Source organism: Pelodiscus sinensis, chromosome 13 (genome assembly GCF_049634645.1).
Source record: "Pelodiscus sinensis isolate JC-2024 chromosome 13, ASM4963464v1, whole genome shotgun sequence".
In the NCBI taxonomy this organism is placed as follows: Eukaryota; Metazoa; Chordata; order Testudines; family Trionychidae; genus Pelodiscus; species Pelodiscus sinensis.
The window spans coordinates 9,883,372-9,901,063 of NC_134723.1; the positions used below are offsets into that span (position 1 = coordinate 9,883,372).

The following is a 17,692-nucleotide window of genomic DNA, read 5'->3' on the forward strand; positions in this document are numbered from 1 at the left end:
CCCCATTACAGAAAGGATGTGGATGCATTGAACAAAGCAGAGGGCAACAAAAATGATTAGGGAAGAGAAAAGTGGGGGGATTTGATAGCAGCCTTCAACCACCTGAAAGGGAGAAAATGGAGAGAATCATAGAATCATAGAATCATAGAATAATAGGACTGGAAGGGACCTCGAGAGGTCATCGAGTCCAGCCCCCCGCCCTCAAGGCAGGACCAAGCTCCACCTACACCATCCCTGACAGATGTCTATCTAACCTGTTCTTAAATATCTCCAGAGAGGGAGATTCCACCACCTCCCTTGGCAATTTATTCCAATATTTGACCACCCTGACTGTTAGGAATTTTTTCCTAATGTCCAATCTAAACCTCCCCTGCTGCACTTTAAGCCCATTACTCCTTGTCCTGTCCTCAGAAACCAAGAGGAACAAATTTTCGCCTTCCTCCTTGTGACACCCAAGGCTGTTCTCAGTTGTGACAGATGACAGGACAAGGAGCAATAGTCTCAAGATGCAGTGGGGGAGGTCTAGGTTGAATATGAGGAAAAACTATTTCACTAGGAGGGTGGTGAAGCACTGCAATGGGATATCTAGCAAGGTTGTGGAATCTCCATCCGTAGAAGTTTTTAAGTCCTAGCTTACAAAGTCCTGTTTTGGAGAATTTAGAATCATAGAATCACAGGGTTGGAAAGACCTCAGGAGGTGAGTCCAACCCCCTGCTAAAAGCAAGACCAATCCCAACTAAATCATCCCATTTACTTGGTATCGGTCTTGCTTTTAGTGGTCTCTTTCAACCCTTTGATTCTAAGATTGGATGCTTTTAAGTGCATAATTTAGAATTAAGTTGGTATTTTAATACATACCCTAAATGGATGAATATGAAGTTCCTAGAAGCCAAGCATTTTATTCCAGATTTACACAATTTAACTGAGATCTAAGATGTCGAACCCAGAAGACGACTGGAACTTATTTCTTTAAATGAATATATTTAGAGAAAAATATTTACAGTTCTAGATTCATTTCTCTTTTTACAGTGGAATTAATAAGAACAATGCCCTTTGGTATTAAGGAAGTAGATGACTTGTAATATTTGCTCTTTCATAGTTTTTAGTCAGTGAATTAAAATCTTGCATAAAATGTAAGCCCTCTAAAGATATTCTTTATAATAAATTCCTACAGGTTGAACAATCTAATGCATCTCAGAGCTACCCTTTGACAAGGAGAACAACTGACAAAAAACAATTTTCAGCCAAGTTCTTTTGAGCATCCCAATCAATCAACATTTGCAGTCAATTCTGAGACATTACTGGCAAATGTCATGTAACGATTACAAGCTTGTCAGCTGCACTAAAGAATTTTATATTAATGAGGCTGATAATTTTCCTTGTGGAGATAAGAATACTATTGGCATACTGTGCAACAGTCTGTTAGTGGCACATCCTTTACAAGTCCTTTTCAGTTTGCAACTCATCTCCCTTCATCCATAGGATTTACAGAAATAAAGACATCAATGCTTCCCCCTAACCAAGGGTTTGGGGATTTTAGGTACACTCTTGCCTTAAGTTTGTTAAAATTGGTCAGAAAAAGAAAAGGTACTTGTGATCCACCAGCATCTGCAGCACCACAGAGCAGTACCACATGTGGTTTATGTACTGCTTGGCAAGGTGATCAGGGACCATATAGCAGTACCACATGTGGTTTATGTACTGCTTGGCAGGGTCTCAAGATGCAGTGGGGGAGGTCTAGGTTGAATATGAGGAAAAACTATTTCACTAGGAGGGTGGTGAAGCACTGCAATGGGATATCTAGCAAAGTTGTGGAATCTCCATCCGTAGAAGTGGAGATGTGTGTTCCATCTATGGCCCCACCTCAGTTACAGAATCCCATCGCAGCAAAGCCATCCACTATGGTGTCCACATTTCCCATAACCCTCCTTAGCAGAATGCTATTGATGGTCTTGGCTACTTGTATAGAAACAGCCGTCAGTGTAGATTTCCCCCTCCAAACTGATTCCACACAGACTGGTAGCTATCTGGCATTGCAAACTTCCCAGGGGAATTGCCAAAGACTTCTCCACGGTCAGAGTGGGTCTAATTCTGGTATTCTTGTGCTTCAAGGCAGGCGGAAGCCATTCACAAGTTCCAAGAAAGTGGCCTTGCGCATTTGGAAGTTTTGCAGACACTGCTGATTGTCGTCCCATAGCTGCATCACAATGCAGTCCCACCAGTCTTTGCTTACCTCATGCACCAGAATCAGCATTCCACTGTGTCCACAGGATTGACTGCTGCCTATGTTTGCATCAGCGCAAGGGATTGCATGAACAGTGAGTCTATACAATCCCGAGATTCGTCCTCTTCCTCTTCCTGGTGGAGTGACATGCGTATGCCCTTAAAATACTTTGCCATTAGGCACACCAACAGAGACATCAATATCACAATGGTTTGATGCAAAACGAGATCCCACAGTGCATCACTCTCAAAGTCAATGGCAGGCTCCCTAATGGGGACATGCTGCTTCACAGTACACTGAATTCTTTCCTGCAGTGAGGACATGGCCTTTCGACTTTGGAAAATTGGATGACCAGACACTGACGATAATAGATCCAGCCTTATTTTGTACTATAGACCTGACCTTGCTATATAGAACTAAAAACCTCATAAAAATCAGGATAGCCCTTCACTATAACGAAATGTTTGCACTTCTGAAAATTATACAAGAATCCTCTGATGATGATATTGTTAAAGAAAATAAAATACAACATTTTCACAATGTGGCACTTAGTGTTACTAGAAGACTCTTAACTGAATTTGCTGACACGTTTATTATCATTAGAAGCAATGGCCTTTGGCATGGAGTTCTGTTAGACCAAAATGTATATAAATAAATATGTACATATTTTAACTGTGCAGCTTGAATGTTGTAATTAACAGAGTTGGAATTAAATAAACTGAGAGTTACTGGCAATAAAAGTCTATATTGTTAATCTAAACAAAGCATCATTTATTCCTATAGCTGATCAAATATTGTCTCTGTGAAAAATTTATATGAAAACATTTCAGGCAAAATAGTATATTTTGTCAAACAACTATTTTTGTATAAAATACAGTTTCCTATTATTTTCTACCAGCTCTCATTGTTTTCATTGTAGTGGCAAGAAGTACATTTTTTCAAGTAGGCACCTTTTCCAGACATTTTATTTTCCTTAAGGAAAAAGGCCTATGACAAATAAATCCATCTCCAAAGCAGAGCTTCTTGGCTGTAGCTCTTTTAGGGACTTAACTCAAAGCCCAACAGAAGTCAATAACAAGAGGTCCGAACAATTCAGTGAACAACGAATAAAGCTCCAGGTGAAGCAACCTAAATATTTACAGCTGATTCCTTCTCATAAGGTGGCCAAGGAGAGAGGAGGAAGAGTTGTAAGAGCTCTTGCTGCATCTCTGACAAAACATAGCAACAATCATTAAGAGCAACAATTTAAAATTTTCTTCAGAGTCTTCATTTGGTGGCAAGAGGGGGGACAGGGGAGAAATAAAGACCTATGTACAACTGCTGCAATGAAAAGCTTTGCCTTAGTTTCTTTAAAAAAAAGAAATGTGGGGTAAGTAATGCATTGTATTTATTTATTTGTTTATTTATTTATATGCAGAATTGAAGTCTTTCAGCAGCCTTGAAAACAAACTCTTCAAGCAGCTAAGCTGAAAGCAATTTAACCTTTCATCACAAGTCAAAATGAGTGAATTACAGAAATTGCTGCTATTATCATGTGTCACAATATACTCTGAAGACATTCAGAGCAGCAATAAAAAGTTTTGCTGGAGTCTAGAGTACATAATATTAAAGTACATTATTCTGGCAAGCCGGAAATAGCAACACTAGTGTTATCAAAATGCTCTCTCTGCTGAATTACTGACTGATGGCTACTAGAAACTAAGCAAGGGAATGTTAGAACATGCAGTTGGCACCGTGTTTAGAAACTGAAATGACAAAGCATCTGGGCGCTAGGACACAAGTTGCAGATTGTGCCCTGAGGGAAGAGGGGAATATATATTGTAATTGCTATCTCATAATTTGAAAAGAGATAAAAGTTCTATTGGAGATGCAGATTTCAGATTTAGTACTGAAGGTCCCCATCCAGAAATCCATGCGTCACCGAAGCACCCAAGTGGTCCTGATAAAATCACATGTATTTTGGTGCTTTTGTGAATCTAAACCTGACAGTCAAAGCCTGCAAAGTCTCACTTGCCATGAGCAATGCTCATTCACACAAATAACTCCATTGACTTTAATGCGGATTTCAGTAACCACTTATAGATTTGGACCTGAATATATTGCATTTACATTGTGTCTTATTCATACTGTGAATGGATATATTATAGTGGCAGCCATAATGCATTAGTAGGTATAATATGTGACTTCATTAGCAGACGCGGAGGAATATATTGTATTGGGAATTCTCTTCCATTTTTCATTTAACAGAAAACTACCTTTGGTATACTATATCTGAGGCTTTTTCTCTGATCAAAGGTGGCTCTTTTTCTTTTTGGATAGTTCGAAAAAAATTGCATTGTCCACAGTTGAGGTATCAGGGAATAATAAAGAAAAAACGTGTTTTGCATCCAAGATTGAAATAGCACTCACTGTCATAAAAATAATTTATCTATGGACATTTTATGTTTAAAACACAAAATTTTACAGTTAGGCATCCAACCCTGGTTATGGCACCTCAAACATCGTGTTCTCCAACCACACACGTCCTCCCTCCACCACCACCTGCAAGGGCTACAGTTAAGAGCCGGCTAATGTTTTGGGGTGGTATCTGGCAGGGCAAATGGCCAGATTTTATTCCCTTTGTGCAGGTGTCAAGCACCAAAGAGTGCAAGTGATGAAGGAAAACTGTCTCTTTGTTTAGTAATACATTTAAATACCTGAACACTTCAAATCTGCAGCTTTGGGCAGAGACCTCAATATTCACACGCACACAAGAGCAGGAGTATAACTGGAGTTTTGCATACCCGTATGTCATCATATCATCTGCTATATAAAAGCACTGCAAAAATGAAATGTAATGTGTTTATTTCTCTCTGACACTGCCCATGCAAAAAACAAAACAAAACAAAACAAACAAAAAAACACATTTAGTAAAAAACTAATAAAAAAATCAACCAAACTCTTCAACTGTCTTGAGCTTTTCAAAATATAATGTATTTTTAATGTAGCACAGTATGTATCTGATGTGCATAGATGCAAAAAGTAAAGCAGAAAGCAGTAGCAATATACATAACCACCTGCCACTGAAGCTGAATGGGACTAAAATGCCAAACAGACATCAGCGATGAAACATCAAACACCCCTCTGAAGTCCTAAGCTAGGCAAATATTTGATGCATTCCACTGATTTCTGATGGATACAGTGCTTGAGGTTACTGTCTTTTAAACTTTGGCAACACACATATAGCTTGTCATGTTCAAAATTTTGAATTTAAAATTGAATGTACAGTAACATTCATAATGAATATATAGAGACAGAGCTCCTTCACTAAGCGAAACAAGTCTTTGAGATTAGTTCCCAAGAATAAGAGACAGGTTTTTTAATAGATCTCCTAATACCTCCTCCATCATGTCCACAGCAGGGCAGGCATCCAGTCAATTGAGCAGACAGCCTCCGCAGGCCCCTGGACAAGGTGGGGGGACCAGCTCCACACTCCTGAAAGGGGCAAGGCTGAGGGCAAAAGGGGCAGGTCTGAGGAAATCTGCCCCTCAATGCTGCCCAGAGCACAACATGCTGATATCCCACCCCACACTTAGTAATGAAGCCCTAGGCTCCTTTGGAATGCTGGACCCCAGGGCAATTGCCCCCTTTCCTCTCTGTCTCCTCCCCCCCTTGTTGGTGGGCCTGTCTCCAGCCAGCGTTAAGGCACATGGTTTGCCCATTACTTCCATGGTTCAAGGGACTACATTAACAGTTTGCTAAGGCAGCTGGGTCTCAGGAAGTGGAGAGAACAGAGGCAGGGATGTCGAAAACCTGAATTCATCATGTCCTGAAAGGATTCAAAAGAGGACATAGAAATGGCCTCTGTTTATATTGTCAGCTAGGGTTGCCAGGTGTCTGGTATTGTCCGAACAGTACGATATTTTTGCCTCCTGTCCGGTAACAAAATTCAGGAAAATACTGGACACCTAAACTGTCCGGTATTTTTTAATTTCTTTCCCCTTCCAGGAGGCAAAAATACCGGACACCTTGCAACCGTACACATGCTCAGCAACCGCGCCCAGCCCCCAATCCCACCTGGATCCCATCGCTTACCTGGCTCCACAGGGAAGCTGTCTTCTGGCTTGATCAGGAAAACAAGATGGCCACCAGCAAAAAGCTTCAAAGGCTTTTCTTAAAGGGGCCATGCTGTTTTATTTTATCATATTTTATTTTATTGTTTTTGCTTAATAATTCTCGGGGTCTTTTTTTTTCCTCAACAACTTTGGTGTCCCCCCCTCTTTTTCCCCCTCAACAGATTTTTTTCCCTGGTGTTTTTTTCGGGGGAATGGAAGGGGTGTTTGGTATTTTTAGTTAAAACATCTGGCAACCTTATTGTCAGCTATATCAAGGAATTTGGAAACTGGGCACCATGGACAAGCTTGTTCCTCACTCTCTTCTCTGGCCAAAACCAGGTCATAACTGTGCAAGTTAATCCATACAGCACTGGAGTTCAGCAGAGATAGAAATACTCCCTCCCCAGAGAGAAAGGAGTCCTAACCAAGGGGAGCCTTCATGACCCTACATTGCTGGTGCTAAAGGAAAGAAATTACCTTGGCTTGACTGTTGACACACAGGCAAATTAGATTACTACAGATACATACCATACCTAGATTTCAGGATAATTATGTAGACATATAAAAATGCAAAGACAAGTGGATTTGAAAACACAGAAGACAAGAAGTCTGAGAACAAATCCATACTGCCAGCATCATCTAGAAGTTAAAATGAAGGATGTTGCTTCACAGCATTTTGCTGTCTTTGTAGAGGGCTTTGTTACAATGCAGACTTCTAAATTGACTTTCTGTTTTAAAAAGGCAGAAATCCCTGAACCATTTGATCTACTACAGGAAAAAAAAACTTCACAAAAGCATTGCTGTTTAGTTTAATATGATAGCAACTCAATTTATTCAAGTGCTGATCAATGCTAAACAATTAGAGAAGTTCATGTATTATGTATTTCAAAAGAACCTGATGCTTTTTAGTGAAATGTCACAAGGTTAAACAACTAGTAGACATTAGTTCCCCTGAGCCCAATTTCAGCTGCAGTGCTTGCTACCCACTCAATGGAGAAACAATAGCAAAATAAAGCATTGTTTGGAACACATAATGAACTGCTCTCATAAACCTCAACCTTCAGAAGTCATTATACTTTACAATTTGATACAGCAGAAAATTACAGGACTTCCATTTGCCTGGCAACATCAAACCTTGTTCTCCATTTCTGAACCATGTCTCAGTAATTATTGATAGCCCAATTGTCATGGATTGCCCTGTTAATACAAGTGCATTAGCAATTAAAACAGCTTGTTATGTATTTCCTGTCAGGTGTACTGCAGTGAGTTTAAATCTGCCTCCATTTATCATAGGTAATGACTACATTAGGAAGTAGCCAAGATATAGATCTCTAAAATTTGCTTTTCTCCAGGTTAAGCTGTTTTCTGTGATTATTCTCCATCCTTCCAAAGCTATAAAAAAATATGTGGATTTGGACTCCAAATATTTTCCTCTTCTTGTCTATGGTCAGTTTACAATTGCCAAAAATATCCCACTTGTGCTTTTTGAAGTTGGGCTGCATTTCAAAAATTGAATTACATAACAAAATGTCTCTGCCTGTCCAGGCAGCACTGTGTTTAAAAGCTGTTGTACTTAAATTACATATGAGACATGCATGCATGGGAGGAATACCCAATGCTGGATTTCAGTTACTAGCGGCAGAGAAGCACTTTTGATTTGCCCTACCTTCCCATCACATTAGGAAATGGAACTTTTTGCTTCACTAGATCTTAGTGAAATGTGTGTCTGTGTGACTGTCCGTCCCTCTGTGAGTCCATTTGTTCAAGAACTTCTCCTTAAACAGTAAGGGTATGTCTGCACATCAAAGTTAATTTGAAATTGCCGTTATTTCGAATTAACTTTCCTAGTGTCTACACAGGCAAACCGCTATTTTGAAATAAAATCGAAATAGCGGGGCTCTTATTTCAAATTTGGTAAACTTCATTCTACGAGGAATAATGCCAAATTCGAAATAGCTAATTCGAAATAAGCGCTGTGTAGATGCTTATTTCTAAATAGGGGGTCTCCAGCCTTCCCAGTTTCCCCTGGTAGCCACTCTGGGCCAAACCAGGAAAACTCCTCTCCTCTCCCCCAGTCCCGGAGCCCTTAAAGGGTAGACTCTGGCCATAGTGCTTGTGCCAGCTACAGGCCTGCCAGCACAGAGCCAGCAGTCACTGACCCTCACTCAATGGTCCCAGTATAAGCTGGGCAGCCAGTGCCAGCCAGCTGTCCCCCGCCCAGTCCCCCAGCTCCCAGGAGCCAGCAAGGGGCCGGAGATGGTGGGCACTCTCCTGGACTAGTGCGGAGATCATCTCATTGAGATTTCCAGGGAGGCCTCCAATGTCCATGATCTCTGCACTAGACGGGGGAACGCCACTGTGTACGGCTGCATAGCTGCCACCATGGCCACCAAAGGCCACATGTGCACCCAAGAGCAGGTGCACATGAAGATTAAGGAGCTGTGGCAGGCGTACACCAGGGCCACTCAGGGCAGCTCCTCAATAGGGGCAGACACCTGCCCCTATTTTGATGCCCTGGACTGCATCATGGGGGGCAGGACAGTCCGTGCCACCCTGGGGGGCACTGATCCGGGAGTGGAGGGCCCTGACCAGGGCGCAGAGGAGGAGCTGCAGGAGCTGCCATGGAGGGTGCCATGCCAACAGGACCCCCGAGTTGTCCCAGCAGCAGAGTCGTCACCAGGGTCATCCAGGGAGGCCACACCAGGTGAGTGCCATCACTGTCCCCTTCCCAGGGAGGGCCAGGGACTGCGTGAGTGGGCCTTGCTTACCACGGATCATGCGGCAACCTATGCACATGCAAACATACACAGTGCCATCCCTGGACAGGTGGCTTCAGCTGCCTGCCACACAGGGGCCATAGCCCGATAGCCACATGCATGTGTGAAGAGACATGACATGCTCCTGACCCAAGGGTGGGACACATCAGGATGCCCTCCCTTCACAAGCCTCCTCTACACAGAGGCAGGGGACATCTCCCCCCCACTCGGCCACACTATACACAGCACAGTGGCATGGGTGCAGTCTCAGGGCAGCTCCCACTCCCGGGGATAGGCGGACATTCCAACCATGGCCTCTGTGCATGGTCATCCTTACCTCGCAGAGGGGTGCTGGGCTTCACCCACTGTGTCCCTAGGGAGAACTGACCAATTATCTTGTTTCTCCACAGCCACACCAGCTGCGTGTGCAGGGTGCACCACACCACCTGGGACATGCTCTCGCACCCGAGGGCTCAGCAGGTCCACCCGAACACTGCAGGGGTACCGACAGCAGCACCTGGGGGCTCTGCGAGCCCTGCACGGCACCTTGGAGCATTGTGTGCAGTTCGACTGGGAGTTCCGGCAGCAGCTGCTTGCCCAAGGTCGTGCTATCTGTGAACACCTGCAGACCCTGGTTCAGAGTGTGCAGCCTCGTGGCGCTCTAGCGCCTGCTGCCTCCCCAGCTACCACTTCTCCTCCCACTCCTTCTCCCCCTCCTCCTTCTCCTCCTCCCGGCCTCTCCCTCCTCAACCTCCAAACCCTCCACCTCAACCTCCACACTCTCCTCCCCATCCCCCGGGGATGCCGAGGCCCCCGCACCCACTGTGCTGGAAGACAGTTGGCCCAGCAAGACCCCCACCCCTGAGCCCTGAGCTTCCCTTCCCCTTGCTTCCCCCTTCCAGCTACCTCCTCCCAGTTTTCCCCTTTCCTTCTCCCACCTTCTCTCCTTCCCTCTCTCACCTCCTTTCCCCAGTTTCCCCTTAGTTTCATCCCCCCCCAGTTTTGTTAAATAAAAAGAGTTTATATTTTTGAAAATACGTGTATTTTATTTGACATCAGGAAGGGGGACTAGGGAGGGGTACGTGGAAGGACGTGAGGGAGGAATGAGGAACAAGTGGGGCAGACCAGGGAGGCTCTGAGTGCTTCTCAGGGTAGACACTCTGGCAGGGTCTCTTGGATACTGACAGCCCCCTGATAGACCTCCCGGATGGCAGCCTGCAGCAAGTGCAGCCACGCTGGTAGCAACGTGTCCACAAGATGCACCGGAGTGCCCAGTGGCAGCTCTGGCTCCATGTTGCAGAGTGCTATGGTGTTCCGAGTGAGGGCAACCAGAGACTCCAAGACACAAAAGCCTTGCTGTCCCTCACTGAGGCAGGCAAGCAAGCAGGGAAACTTGAGAATGGGTTGCCCTAGGGGAGGGAGGGTGTCCCTTTAAGCACAGGCCTCAGATCGCCTCAGGCAACAGCCACACACAGACACTGCTGACCTGGTTCCGGCCGGCCTTAAATCCAAATCAGTGTCCACTCAGTGTGGACGCGGTATTTCGAAATAGAAAAAGGCTATTTCAAAATGCATTTTGTGTGCAGAAGCATTATTTCTAAATAACTTATTTCGAATTAACTATTTCGAAATAAGATATTTTGAATTAACGCTGTAGTGTAGACATACCCTAAGAGCTAGGACCACCAAATTTGGTATGCTGCTTCCTCTTATCATAACTTAGAGCAATGTCAGTGTCTGGTTGTGCCAGGATACTGAGATATGCCCAGAATGTGATTGTTTTGTATCAAATGGAAAGGGAAGGATGCAATATCATGCATGACCACAGGAGGGCAGAAAGCACAGAGGACAGTTATACCCAAGAATGATCATGCGGCAGCAAGGCAGGATGGCTACTGCTACTCCGGCCTGTTATTAGGAGCAGGTGCTGGCTGCCATGTGGCCCCCACTGCCTCTGGACCCAGGAAATGCCAGGGAAGTCTTGGAGTAATTAATAATAAGCAAACTATAAAAAGCCACAGTCGTAATTAGGAGGACACCCGAAATCTATGAATCACAATATTCCACACCTTGCTTTTTTACTCGGTATGTGCTCCTTGTACATTTAGCAAGTACATGACATTGTTCCTAAAGCTTTTCATACATAATTCCACATTTGTTATGAGCAAAGTCAATGAGAAACAACTAAGTTATTGTGAAAACAGGACATGAAAGTTAAAAAAAAAAATAAAGAATTATGCAAGCTGGGGATGCCAATTTGCTCTTCTTATCGTTCAGAGAAATGGTGAGTGCATGATACCATGCAGCACTGATAAAAATCTTCAGCGACACTAATGCCACTATTTATATATCAACATGTATTGCAAAGGTTATCTAATATCTCAGATTAGCATGTTGTTCTGAATCCAATTAAAATGAATGATTAAAATTTTGAATATTTTACAGAGATATGTTACCATGATTCACAGTTTCAATTCAGTGAATTCTGTCTAGACTCTAGCGCAAATATGTACTATATAGATATGGATTTAGACACATGAAAAGACACAAAAAGAAAACAAAAACCAAGGCGGGATGAAGAGTGCAACAGTGATGAATGTTTTAAAAAGCTTTGAAGGCTTTCTAGTTCATGGGTGGTGGAAAAATGGCTGTGCAACAAAAGAGGTACAAATATGTATAAATCATAATATATTCGATTCAGCATCAGAATTGTTTTGCAGTATTCCATATGTTTTATGAAATATGATTATGGATATGAATAGGATATAACTGCAATATGTTTGATGCAAAATACCACATGTAACTTATTATTGAAAAATTATAATGAACTGAATATGATTTTCCAAAATGTATGCATGTATCATCTTTGTAGATCAAGTTAGGAATATGGAGTATAAACCTGTGTTATTAATGTAGTCATGCTAATCATGGAATCATAGAATCACAGAGTTGAAGGAGACCTCAGGAGGTCATCGAATCCCACCTCCTACCCAAAGCAGGACCAATCCTAACTAACCCTAACCCTGCTAAGGTGAGGCCTTTAATGGTATTTCAGGGCTAGAATGGCCCGATAGCACACAGACAATGTGGATGTGTGGGTCAGCCCATGAAATATGGAGAGAGGGGTCCTACAGAGACATTTGACCATGTTACCTGATACTGGAATACATCTTAAACCATGGACACTCCATGAGAAGCTGAGAGTGGGTCAAACCGAAACAATGGACACTCGCCTTTAGGGTTGCCAGATGATTTAAATAAAAATACCGACCTCCCTCCCCCTGCAAAAAAAAAAAAAAAAAAAAAAAAACACTGGGGAAAAAATTCTGTTGAGAAAAAAAAAGGGGGAGAAGACCAAAGTTGTTGAACAAAACAAATTTAAAATAAAACAACATGGCCCCTTTAAGAAAAGCTTTTGAAACTTTTTGCCAGCAGCTATCTTGTTTTCCTAATCCAAGCCAGAAGACAGCTTCTCTGCGGAACCAGGTAAGTGGGGGAGAGGGCTGGGGAGAGGCACGGGGGCTGGGCCTGGTTACTGAGTATGTCGTAGGGTTACCAGATGTCTGGTATTTTCACCTCCTGGCAGGGAAAAAAATCAGAAAATACCAGACATTTTAGGTGTCCGGTACTTTCTGAATATTTTTCCAGGACAGGAGGTGAAAATACCAGACTGTCTGGGTCAATACTGTACACCTGGTAACCCTACTCGCCTTATGCAAATGCTATTTAATGGCTACCCCACCCAAGATGGCTGTTGGAAACATCTAAGACTGAACTGGGGGAAGTATTCAGTCTAGACCGGAAGGCTTTCCAGTGAGTGAAGCTTTTTAGATCTATTTTGAGGCTGACATATTACATATAACTAGTCTCTTTAGTGTATTAAGATTAGCTTGCATGTTCTGGTATTTTGTTTCTTTGCTTGTTTAGTAATCCCACTTTGTTCTGCGTGCTATCTCTTATGAACTCTTAAATCTTACATTATATACTTAATAAAACCACTTTTATTTATTAATAAGCCCAGTGTAAATAAATGTTAGCTTGGGGGCAAGCAGTTGTGAATCTCTCTCTCTTTACTTTGAGAAATAAGGTGAAGAACACGAGCTGGCTCTGTGTGGGGCAGGAAGGGGGGGCTCAGTGGTATTTTAGCACATCAAGTGATTATCCCAGTGGGGTCCCAGCAACTGAACCTGTGACAAGTATGTCCTGCTCTTAACCAGAACATGTGGGCTTCTACTGTGAAAATCATGAAAACTGAAATCTATTAAATAGATCTTATCCCCACATATAGCTTGTTTTATAACTTCTTGCTTTTCTATGAAAAACAGGCCTTTGATGCTTTTTATTCCAATTAGTGCTGTAGCGGACAGAAGGGTGGTCTTGTGGTTAAGGAACTGGAACTGGGACTTAATCTCTCTCTGTGCTTCAGATCAGCATCATTATACTATTATTGCTCCCTCTTTGTCCCACTCTTTGTCTTGTTACAAGCTTATCTCAAGCTAATTCTAAATTAATTCAATAGAGTTAAACCAACAGAGAATTTGGCCCAATGGCTCTTGATTTTTAAATGAAGGTAAAAATCTTCCTGCACTGGTGATGCCACTATTAAAAAGAATTCAAAACACAAAAATATTATTTTACTTAAAATCACAGCAAATTAGATCTGAATATCAGTCAATCAAGATAGAACACTATCATGCCATGTGTCGAATCGATTTTCAGACTAAGATCTACACGGCCCATTCATGGTGCAAGTGTATCGGGTAGGTGTAGCTACAGGCTGCAGTGAAAAGCAGGCTGGGTGCACACTGTTACATGTAACCATTCATGACAGTGCTCTGTCAGGTGGGGGCAGCAGTAAAAGACTCTAGCAGCTAAAAATGGCAAGAAAAGACCCTGGGAGTGAGCAGGCAGTGATAAAACTGGTCTGTGGCTTAGCCATGTAGGGGACCCACCCAAAGATTTCTGGCTGTCTTTATTTACCCAAACAGTGCACCACTGTTTTCCTGTATGGAGGACATGTGCAGTATATATACACTCTACATGCTGCCACAAAAAGTGCGTAGTATAGATTAAAATAAGTGCTTTGGAGTAGGGATTATAATGTATGTGTTTGTATCAATGGGCGAAACCTGACTGAGGCCTTCACGTGCTACTGCAATACAAACATCCGATGAAATTTACTGTAAGTTCTTCATAATGGTTCTCTTTACTATAGTTATGATATTGAACTTCAGCAGGCAGGTGTGTTCCTAAGTAACTTTCTGAACACCAATTTAGCTCTGTTTATGCTCTGGAAGTATCACGGATGGAAATGCACTTCACATACATACATGACAGGGCACAACTAATCTGAAGAGAATGCCTAAATCTGCATATACTCAGGATCCTGCTCACAAAACACTGGGAAAAGAGATGGAGAAAGAAACCAAATAAAGTTCAACTGAAATCAACAGGAGGCCTATGTCACTCAGGTTTTGATCCTGTTCCCATTGAAATCTAAGGTAAAACTGAACTGATGTTTAAGGCATAGGAATCAGACCACTTTTTAGCAATTAACACTGTGAGCCCTGGTCCTGGTATATCAGACTCCTATAAGAATTAAAGTTGTTCATGCTCAAATACCTTGTCATTTCTCAAAACACATATTTCTAATTCACATTTAAGATCTTCAGTTTTCCTCTTTCAGTGGGTCATTAAAAAATGTATCAATGGGGGAAGCATTCCTTTTCTTCCTTCTGGGTGAGAACAATACGCCTCCATTTAGGCCTATCTGGTGGCTACTACATTTCATCTGGCTTCAGTTGGAAATTATCTTAATTCATGTGATCATTTAAATGTAAATCAGCAGAATCTGATAGGGGTAGTGTAACAACATGGCTTTTCTGTAGCTATGTTGGAAGGCTTGTGCTAGGCCTGAACCAAAGCCACCTTCTGCAGCCAGACTGAAGAGTAGCAGCCATTACTGACAGGCCTGGAGTCACATACTCACAGTTTCTTCTAAATTGTATTACAAAGTGTCACACCAGGTTATGAGGAGGGACATTGCCCTGATAGCTCCCCCATTGTCACGAGATAAAGAAATAGATCTCAAGATGGGTAAAGAAATTTGTGCGTAACGCTATTCTGTCTGGCAAGAAACTGCTTATCAATAGAGGATGTTGTGGAATCCTCATCCTGTGAGCATTGTCACTACACTTTCCTATTGTTTGACTGTGTGGTCTCTGTCTGGTTTGTAACTGTTTCTGTCTGCTGTGTAATTAATTTTGGTAGGTGTAAATCAATTAAGGTGGTGGGGTATGATTGGTTAGGTAATTTTGTTATGATTGATTAGTAAAATTATACTAAAATAATTGGATAAGGTATAGCTAAGCAAGACTCAGGTTTTATTATATAAACTGGAGTTCAAGAAGGAGAAGATGAAGATCATCAGGAGTAACAGAAGGAAGAAAAGGCTAGAAGAGGACCAGGAGGAGGGAGAAGAACTGGAAACGAAGAACTCATCTCAGACACAGCCTAAGACCAGAGCGACTGATACTGCCTGGCCAACAGGGGAAGTCTGCCTGCCTTTATCAGGATTGGTGAGCATGACACTGTGTGCTTAGCATGTGCATTCTGCTTGTTTGGGAATTGTCAATAAATAAAAGATAAGAACATTACTGTGTGAGGCTCTTTCAAGTAGCTAATGATCCTGTCAACCCCCGGGTTGTTACACCCTGAGCCCTAGGAATTGGGTAAGGGTGGGAGTGTACATTCACAGGGTCGCACCTTGATCCCTAGGAACTGGGTAAAGGTGTGTGTCCCTACAATGTGGAAGGGAGAGAGAAATTTGTGAAGGTAACAGTAGGGGAAAAGAATCTCTATCTTATACCTATGAGACTCAATGGGGATGAGGAAATAAAAAAAAATCTGTCTACGAGAAGATCCAGAGGAGCATATTATTTTTAAAATATATTGTTAATCAGCAGTATATCTGATAGTAACATACACAGTGCAGTAAAGAACAAAGACACGGTAACAGGATAATTTACAAAACACAAGGAAGTGGTGACTTGAATCACATGCTTGAAGAACTAATATTGCATAAAAGACAAGAACTGAGAGGCATCATCAAATGTTTCTTTCATCTGTTTTTTCTCCATTTTCCTGTGGGGCAGAGATCCTTGATTAGGGTCAGGTAAATTATATGACACTACACTCATTTTATCCTATCAGTGAAACGTAGGTCTAACCTGGTAGAGATCTGTCGACTTCTCTGTCCTGTCTACTTCACTGTTGTCCAAATCTCTGGGTTTTGAACAATTTGCACTTTTAAGAATCCTGAGATAAATAAAATAATTGTGAGGATGAAGGCTGGTGCAATTTACAAGAGATAACCTTAGTAAGAACTTTCGGTGCCTTTCAGGCTATGGGAGCCTGCACAAAACATCAGAAAACCAGGTGGAAAACTGCCATCCAAGGGCTATGGGCCAAAAAATCCAATTGGAGCTTTTATTGAACTTGGTCATAAGTAATGACATAATATGGTGACCTTTCTTCTCAGGAGAGCTGAGTTCAACCCTTGATTTAGTTACTAGTGAAAAAGAGTTTTGAAGTCTCCATCTAGTTCCATAGAGATAATTGTTCACATCACAAAAGCGCCAGGCAATTAGCAGTCTGTGCTCCACAGGGAACCAAAACTGGAACAGAAGTATATGTCAGGTCAGGATTGAGATGTACTGACAGAGCTGCAAAGGGACACTTGCACAGAGAAACTCTCCTAAAGGTTCTTAATTTCTCGCTTTCATCAGTGACATTCACTTTCATGCACTATGCTCTGCTATGGAGCTATATGCAAATAACAACTTAAAACAAAAAATGCCATAAAGGGTAAAACCATTGACTTCAAAATGAGCACAGGCCAAAGCTTAGCTCTTCTGAAAACCTATATGAAAACCATAATAATATGGCATCAAACTCAGAGAAAATGGTTGTCAGTTGTTTTTATGGTGATGGTGTCCAATTTACAAAATATGATAATACAATACATGAAGATTTGCAACTAAATTAGAATATTTCAGTTACTTATAATTTAATATGAGGTCAATACTGCAATTGACAGTTTAATAAATTTTCTTTCATTGGCAGCAAAAGGAAAGTCTCAGTCATGCTTTATGAAACCCTAAAGAATATTTTAGGCAACATAGTTAATAGGTTACAGTTATTATGAGTTTAAAGTTGTTTTTCGGACATAAATGGTATATGTACATGCCTTTTCAACTAATCGTTTATTATATGTTGAAAATATGGAGGCCAACCTTATGATAAGGTGTAATGGTATGTGTGTGTTTGGACCACACTCTTCCGTATTAATGGAGGAGGTGCTGTGTCTGAGATGGAGGCTGGGTACAGAAGGGAGCTTGCAATAAGGGTGCAGGAAAGGGTGTGGGGTTTGGGAGGAAGTTTGGGTAAAGGAAGCAGTTGTGACCTGAGTTAGGAGGCTAGGGTGAAGAGGCTTCGGTTGTGACCTTGGGCAAGAGGGAATTGTAACCTGGAGAAGGGATTAGGGTACAGGAGAGGATGGAGAGGTTTGGGCTGTGACCTAGGGCAGAAGGAGGTTGTGACTTGGAGCAGGGGACTGG

General features: G+C 42.2%; 2 protein-coding genes across 15 annotated transcripts in view; both read right to left on the reverse strand.

Annotated features, from left to right (window-relative positions):
* Nucleotides 1–17,692, reverse strand: part of PCDH11X (protocadherin 11 X-linked) — a 1,146,051-nt gene that overhangs the window by 746,275 nt on the left and 382,084 nt on the right. The window lies entirely within an intron of this gene.
* LOC112547838 (uncharacterized) overlaps nucleotides 1–17,692 on the reverse strand; it is a 240,467-nt gene that overhangs the window by 118,903 nt on the left and 103,872 nt on the right. For 3 of the 5 annotated variants that reach the window (XR_012906850.1, XR_012906849.1, XR_012906847.1), the window contains exon 2: nucleotides 16,304–16,391. The gene's annotated coding sequence lies outside the window, so the exon portion shown is untranslated. Of the gene's footprint in view, nucleotides 1–9,997; nucleotides 16,392–17,692 lie in introns of those variants that run through there. The other 2 variants (XR_012906848.1, XR_012906845.1) reach the window with 2 other exon arrangements.